Source organism: Arvicola amphibius, chromosome 2 (assembly GCF_903992535.2).
Source record: "Arvicola amphibius chromosome 2, mArvAmp1.2, whole genome shotgun sequence".
NCBI lineage: Eukaryota > Metazoa > Chordata > Mammalia > Rodentia > Cricetidae > Arvicola > Arvicola amphibius.
In genome coordinates, this window is record NC_052048.2 from 167,383,558 (window position 1) to 167,392,422 (window position 8,865).

The window sequence follows — 8,865 nt, forward strand, 5'->3', positions numbered from 1 at the left end:
GATTCTTAAGGGCAAAGGAAATCTTTACTGCATTGGTAATTGAGACACTGGAGCCTCCCTGCAGAGGTTGTGCTTCTGTGGTCATGGGACACAGCCTGAGATGTTAACTTCAAGTTTGGGCCATCCAGTGAAAGAACTGTATTGCTGACTGAATTACCAGTCTTAGGCAGCAAAGAGTTCTCTTTAAACTTTGTGAATATAAACCATAAAGTCCATTCTCCTTTTACTGTGATGTGGTGTGTGCATGCCTGCTGCACTCACGTATGAGTGGGAGACTGTATATTGTGTGTGTGTACCATGACAATTTACCTCCAGAAATTATGCCGTATGCCACAAAACCTCTGTGTTCACTAACTACTCAGTTCCTTCTCCCCTACTCCATTTGTCTATCATTTAACTTTTCATGTCTATGCAACTAACTGCTTAAGTACTTCAGAGGTACAGGATTATACAATATGAATATTTTTAATTGATTTAATTAAACAATTTTAATGTCTTCATCTCTGTAACAAGTGTCATTATTTTGTCATTTTTACAATTCAGTAGTATTTCATGGGATTTTTAAATATCATATACCTACCTAATGACCTGTACATGAACACACGGAATGTATCAACAATATAACTATTGTCAATCATATATGTGGATGATATATGATATAGATTTTGGTCTGTGCTTTGAATTATTTTTGAACAAATATGAAAACTTAATTCATATTAATTTTTATAGGAATAATTTTTCTTTTTAATCCATGGCAATTGTGAATGTTGCCAATGGTGTAATAATTGCCAACTTTTCTGACAATGGTTTCCATGGCAGTAACAGCAAAAGACACAGAACTGGAATTCAGATTTCGGATGGCAGCTGGAAGCCTCATTATCATGATTCTTGACTAATGAAGTAAATTCTAATGTGAGGAGTGATTATACCTTTATATAAATGAGCTTTTCATGACATTAGCAAGTCATGTCAATGATGTCATGTCTCAAACCCATGGGAACCGCACATCCATTTTTTAGTCCAAGTAAGGATATTATTGATGAATGATTTACATTTAGCGAAAGACAGTATTGCAAAAAGTACTGACCACAACTAACTCATCCAGGATTTACTCTCACTCCCCAAGAGAGCTCTCCTATTGAAACCATCTGCAAAAATTCACTAACTCACCTCTTCCTTCAAGTTGTCTATAATAAACACTCTTGAGTTTCCCAGATATTAATGTGTCTCCATCTGAGCACACAACCCACCTGATCTCAGCTTTACACCATTCATGTCTGTCTTTCTTAACCTTCCATTGCTCGCAGTCTCAGAGACCCAGTCATTGCAGGCGATGGCACACGACAATAACTAGCATTTCAAGTTTGGGATAGCTATGAAAGCCTCATCATTACAATTCTTGAATAGTAAAATAAATTCTGATTTGTAAATGAAGATTTTAAAATAGGTATTTGAAATAAAAGCTGAACTTCAAATAGCAAAATAATTGGTAGGTAGAACAATGGTACTCATATATTGATATGGCTATGCTACTTGATGACAATCATTGCTTAAACACCCTTGAATGGTTTGCAATGCCTAGAAAGTTTCTGAACTCTCTGAGGTCTCTCTACTCTCTCTATGTTATTTGTGGAGACTTGCTATCTTTGTTGTTTGTTTTGTTTTTAGGATCCTCTAGGCTATGGAGTGAAACTTGGCAACTCTGGGCATATGTGATCCCAACTGACTCTGTCTTACTCTTTCTAGACCCAGTTCTGCAGTAGATTACCCTGGAAGTCAGAGGGGATTCAGATCGCCTTTCTTCTTCCAACACTGACTTACTACAACCTAGCCTTATGTCCAATTTCTGTAGTAACAAAAACTGTCTTGAGTCTGAGCAGTACTTCAAAAACAACATCCCCTTTCTTTTTTTCTTTTTTTTTTTTTTTTTTTTGGTTTTTCGAGACAGGGTTTCTCTGCAGCTTTTTTAGAGCCTGTCCTGGAACTAGCTCTTGTAGACCAGGCTGGTCTCGAACTCACAGAGATCCGTATGCCTCTGCCTCCCGAGTGCTAGGATTAAAGGCGTGCGCCACCACCGCCCGGCTCCCCTTTCTTATTGTATTGTCATCCCACTCATTTTCTGTCCTCACCCGGCACAGAGAGTGCAATAACATTTCTGTGCACATTTCTTACCTCCTTGCTTATTTATTTAATTGGTAAACTCTCAACTGATGTGAGACTAGGAGCTTTCAATAAGTCATTATCATCATAGTTTCACTATGGGCATCATGATGCATATTACCACATTGGTCAGCTCTGTGTGGATTTAATGGAGTCCATGGGTTCCATATTTTAAAATTGTTTTCTTTTCACAGGAGATGCTGACATTTAACTAACAGCAAAGTATTACATTAAGTTTATTTATAATTTAAATGACACATCTTAATGTTTTCTACTATATTATTATTTTTCGTGTATGTGTGTGAGTGTGTGTGTGTGTGTGTGTGTGTATGACCTGCTGTGTCCACTGAGTATAGCTTCTATGTATTTGCTGACCACTTGGGATTGGACACCCTATTTGGGATCTGATTCTCCCTCACTCAGCAGCCTATAGCTTGCTGCAGTTCTTCACATTAGGGTTAGTCCTTCAGAAAGGACTCAACAACCATAAGCAATTGATTAGGTTTACAATAACAAATATGAATTCGCTGCCATTGAGAATGTCTCCATTAGATAGTAACTTCCAAAATAAAAGTATCACTATTGCATCATTAGGGATATTTTACCCAACCAGTTTTTGCTGAAGTTTATAAAGTTTACAAAAGGGTAGGACTGCCCATTTCTCTTCTCCCCTGATAGCATTTTCAGATGAAGATGAAAAGAGTCCTCAGGGAGAAAAGTTCCATATCAGTTCCATCTCTATTCCTTGAAATATTCTGAATGAAGTCCATGGTGTCTTCAGTAATAAGGTCTGATCTTCAAGTTGCAGAAGGCAGTGGGGGTCAAATGACAACAACCTGTTATAGTCTTCCCCCAGCCAATAACTCAAGGAGAGGTTTCCTATGTTGCCATCAAGGTTATTGCTACCTAATACATATCTATTAAAAAGAATATAATCACCTCTTGTGACATAGCTCCTTTACGAATATGTATGCCTGTGTTTTTATATTGATTTATGTAATATAAATGTTAATAAGCTTATAAAATAATGCTGCCTATGGCTTTTTCAAACATGCTTAATGCTACTTAACCCTCCTTCCTCCTCTACTTCTCCCTGTGTTACCCTTCCTTTCACATCCTCAGCTAATAATATAATAATTGTAATACTGTACAAATACATGATTATAAATGCTTATTGTCACCTTAACAGGATCTAGGAGACAATTTCTGAGGGAGTTTCTAGAATGACTTTACTGAGATGAGATGACAAGAAAGCCAAAATTAGCCCTCCACGGTTGGATTTTGTTAGGAATTCTATCACAACAAAAAGAAAAGTATTCTGTATCTCTTGAAATTGTATGTAGGGATTTGAGTATGTGTCATCTTTATGGAAAGGAATGGAGTCTACAATAAAATCAAAACCAATGTACATTTCAGACATCTGACTACTGGGTATATATCCAAAAGGAATGAAATTACAATGTCAAGATAATATCTGTATTTACACATTTTCTGCATTATTATTCACAATTGTTAAAAATTGAATCAATTTAAATTATCATCAACTGATGAATGGATAAAGAATACATGATGCCTACAAAAACTATTCACCATGTAAGAGGGATGCTTCTGACAGCATTATGGTAATGAGCTGTGCCAAGCAGAGAAAGGCAAAGACAATAATTATATTCTAATGATTAAAACTAACAGAAAGAGAAGAGAAGTGGTATTTATGAAGTTTTAACATGGAACTGCATAATGTGGGTCAAAAGTTAATCAATTTTGGTTACTAATAGACTAAACTAGAGTTAAAAATATGACTGTCTTAATAATAATGCTTTCAATACATGTAAGTGCTTACATATTATGTGTATATACCATAAAAATAATATGTATATGAAGTAAATTTGACTTGGTTAGTCATTTTAATGTGTACATATACCAGAAAATTATATTTTACACCAAGCAAACCCAGAATTTGTTTGTTAATTAAACTAATTAATTAAAAGAAAATCCTGAGGTAAGTTACATCACCTCTCTAGAGAGCCTTAAAAATATTTTATTGATGTTATCAATAAAGAAAAAAATAAAGGTTCAATTTTATACAAATGAAACAGAAATTAGAAAAAAGAAAGAAATGAATGATACCAGTGGATCATCTGAAATGAAACAAGAGCAATAAAACATCCAGAAAATCAAAACAAGATGGAAATGTACAACTCAATAAGATCATAAATGGAAGAATAGACACTACAACTGAAACCAAAGAACTGATCACTGAGCATTGTGTCAGTCTGAGGCATTATGGATGTGGAAGTCTTCTGATTGTATGCATTTGTTGTAATTTTAGCATGTGACATTTTTATATACTTATCTTTATTAAACTTATTTGTATATTTGTCAGTGGATAGGGCAGCAACTCCTTGATACAAAGCACATAAGCATATGTGGGAATCAGAGAACACTTTGTGTAATTTGGTTCTTTACACAAGATGGTTCTCAGTTATCAAGCTCAGGTTGCTTGGGATGCTTCAATACTTACATGTAAATACTTAGACATCTCAATGGATCTCAAGTTTCTAAAGTGTATATCATTTTGAAACATTCGTGATTGGTAAGCATGAATCCAAATTTATTTACCATGACATTGTATTAGTTTATAACCCTAAGGCATAAACTGACTTTGTCAAGTCTACGGAGAGATACCTTATTCAGCTTAGGCATTGGAGATAAGGGGGGGAACCTTGGTCCTTCCTCAAGAAGGTGATTGAACACACTTAGTTGACTTCCCAGGGGAGTCCTTATACTCCCTGAAGAGTAGATTGGGATTGGGATAGGGAGAACGTGGAGGGGGCAGGAGGAGAAGAAGGAGGGGGAACTGGGATTAGTAGGTAATATATAAATAAATACATATATACATACATACATAAGAAGAACTTACTTGTAGAATTTTTCTTGTGTGTTGATCAGAAACATGTTCTTTCATTGTTTATTTATTATATTTTTGTACAAGATGGCAAAGAATAGTTCTCTAAACTTTGAACCAGCCTCATTCTTGTTCATTCTGGTTTGTAGCTATCAACAATAACTATACTGTATCAAGGGACAAGAAGGTAACATCCCATGATGGTAAAGAAACTTGCTAGGATTGCCAAAAGTCTATTTCATTTTCTCATAAGAAGCAGGTGGTCCTTTTAATGCTGTGTCCTAACAACCTACTTTTTTTCAATGTTGGGTATAATCTCAACATTGGCTGCCCTTGAGTTTTTTAACTGTGACACATGTAAGGTAGGTAGATCAGATATTTCTTCCACCCAAGAGAGAGTTCTTGATCACTTATGGCATGTGGTAGACTTCACTGTATCTTTTATTATAATTTTAAAGAATAAATAAAAGTCACTATTCTTGAGTCATGCAAATATATTCTCTTTTATCATATTCAAGCAAATTACCTACCGTAGTCCAATGACTCTACTCTATAGTTAGTGCTGATATTATATGTTTATTTGGAAATGTTCCTTCCTCTTATAGAGTTTGAGAAATAATTGTGTTCATGATTATTTAAGCAAAATTTTCCTACAAAACCTTTCATCATTAGCCTTTTTTGTTTTGAGAATTTGTTTACTGCTAATACAGTCTCGTCATTCAATATTTATATATACCTTGGTTTACAAATACCTCCCACTTTAAGCCTAAATCATTCAATTTCCTTAAAACAAGACCGACCTTTAGCTTTAGGAATAGTGTGCTTTGGGTGATCGCATGACAGTTAAGAAAAATAGACTTTTGATTAATTTGTTTAGTGGAACCATTTTTTATGTAAATAGAGTTCATGTCTGTCTAGGAAAATGGACAATTCAGTATAACCCAAGTTGATTTATTAACATTCAAAACTATGATGTATTATACAAAACTCAAATATGGTTAAATTCCGATTATTTATGTGGATTTTTTCATATTTCAATTGTTTATATTAAAAATAAAAGGTATGAAATTTAATTACAACAATGAATAATTCAGAGTAATAAAATGATATTATTAGCCAAATGTTTATTATTTTTATCTTCATTTTATGCAAAAAACATTAAAACTTTATTAGTCAATAAAATTGCAGACGCTTTCAGATTTTTACATGAAGCAATAACACACTTCTTAAGATTTTTGTCATAAGTTTATCAAGTTCCTTCTAATAATTGAAAGATTAATTTTAATCTTAATGAGATCTGTATTATTTTAATTTAGTTGTTAGTTTATTAAATTTTATTGTCCTATTTACAAAGTAAAACAATTTAAAAATTACAATGACAGACGATTCTAAGGAATAGTATCAGATGTATTATATTATATATTATATATGCTCAGATCTCTAGTTCTATGGCTCCCTCATCAACTCTATTTCTGTTTCTAGCAGTCTCTCTCTCTTAAGGTCTTCACAATTTTATTCAATTTGTAAATTTTCTTATTCTCTAAATTCTGCTTCTTCTTTGTTATGAGTTAAATCCTACAAATCAGGCTTCAAGAATATTTAATTTTACCACGGCTACAGCCATTCTTTCTATTTTCCATGTATTGAGTTTTTGGGAGTCCTAACAGTGGGATCAGGTATCTCTCGAACTGTTTTGTCTGACCTTTGCACTCTTTCATCCTGTGAGGTTACCTCATCCATCTTTAGTGTAAGGGCTTTTGCCTTGTCGTGTTGTATTTTGCTTTGTTATTGTTTGGTTGTTGTCCCTTGGAGTCCTGCCCTTTTCAGATGAAGTTTGTAGTGGGAGTGGAAGAGTAGATGTGGGGGGGTTGCTGGGAGGAGTGGAGGGAGTGAACCTGTGGTCAGGATGTACTGAATGAGAGAAGAAACTATTCTCCAGTAAGTAGAGAGAGGGCTTTTGAATATTTTCTCATAAAATAAATGTTCTACTATTACACAGTTGTTAGGTATGGATTGATTGTCCAATGTCCATATATTCTAAGTGACATTTGTAAAAATTCCTGTTTTCAATTAAAAGTTATTTTAATACATGATAACATGTAATATCTTTATCTTAAATGGAGATCTCAAGGTATTAAAATGCATGAGATGTTTGAAAAAAATGTTATATAACAAATCCATTAAAATGAAACTGAAATAAAAACCCATACTATAAAGCCAAACACCCATATCAATAAAAACTAAAATTTCATGTTTTTAAGAGAATATAGAATGTAGATTGTAGATAAAGCTTTAAAAACATATCAGAAGTTGATACCCCAACGTAGGCAAAAGAAATCTCACGGGGCCCTGCACCTGCATGAGTCAATTAACAACTTTAGAGAGAAGGAGAATTAATCTTACCAGATGTGAGTCCTCTTATTGGTTTTCCAATTCCAAGAGGCCTAGAAAGGTCCATGAGATGGGAAGACTGAATGGACTCAGCAGGTTGTATTTATATGTTTATTCATTTATATGTATTGTATGAAACAAAATGGAACAAGAAGAGGAGGCTTTGAATTGGTGAAGGGGAAGACATGAGAGGAGGAAAAGAAAAAGTGACAGGAGAAAATGGTGTAATTATTTAAAACATAATAAAAAACCATATTTGAAAATTAATAATCACATAGTCAAAAAATAAATGAGTTTGTGGAACTACGCTATCACAAAAAATTGATTTTTTTCTTGCTCTCCAGACATTTAAATATAAGTACATTAAGTGCATAGAATAAATAACACTTTTGGAATCCTGGTGAGAATATTTATTTGTGTAACTTTATGAGAAATTTCAGGAAGATTTTTGAAGATATAAAAATGAAGCTATCATATGAGCGACCACATTTTATAGAAAGGATGATAGTAGTTCTGGAGGCTGGAAAAAGTCAAGAAAGGAACAGGGATTGCTAGCCAAATAATATCACTGGCGTAACATAATCTATACATGTAAAAATAAATGTTATAGATTTAAAGTTTAGTAAGTCAGGAAACTTTAAATTTCTCACTAAAAAGTAGACAACTAAGTAAGATGATTGATATGTTATGCATCTTCTTTTACTGTACACATTCATGGAACCATCACATTTTACACTATAACACCTGCCAAGAGTTACAACTTGCTTTTTTTTTTTTTTGCTTTATGTAAAATTTATTGCAATATCCCAAAAGCACATCACTTTTTCTTTTCAACATCTTTTTTTTTCTCATGGTTTATTTTTTTTTTATATTTAAAAATTTCCATCTCCTTCCCTCCTCCTCCCCCCTCCCTCCGCTCCTCCTCCCTCTTCCCTCCCCTCCTCCTCCCTCTTCCCTCCCCTCCTTCTCCCCCTTCCCTCCCCTTCCCTCCACCCATACCTCCCCTCCCTCCCTCTCAAGGCCAAGGAGCCATCAGGGTTCCCCACTTTATGCTAAGTCCAAGGTCCTCCCAACTCCCCCCAGGTCCAGGAAGGTGATCGACCAAGCTGAGAAGGCTCCCACGGAGCCCGTCCATGCAGAAGAATCAGAGCCCAGCGCCAATGTCCTTTGCTTCTCAGTCAGCCCCCACTGTTGGCCACATTCAGAGAGACGGGTTTGGTCGCATGATCCATCAGTCCCATTCCAACTGGAGTTGGTGATCTCCCCTTAGTTCTGTCCCACCGTCTCCATGAGTGAACGCACCCCTCACGTTCCTGACTTTCTCCTTCATGTTCTCGCTCCTTCTGTTCCTCATCAGGACCTTGGGAGCTCAGTCCAGTGCTCCAATGTGGGGCTCAGTCACCTTCCCC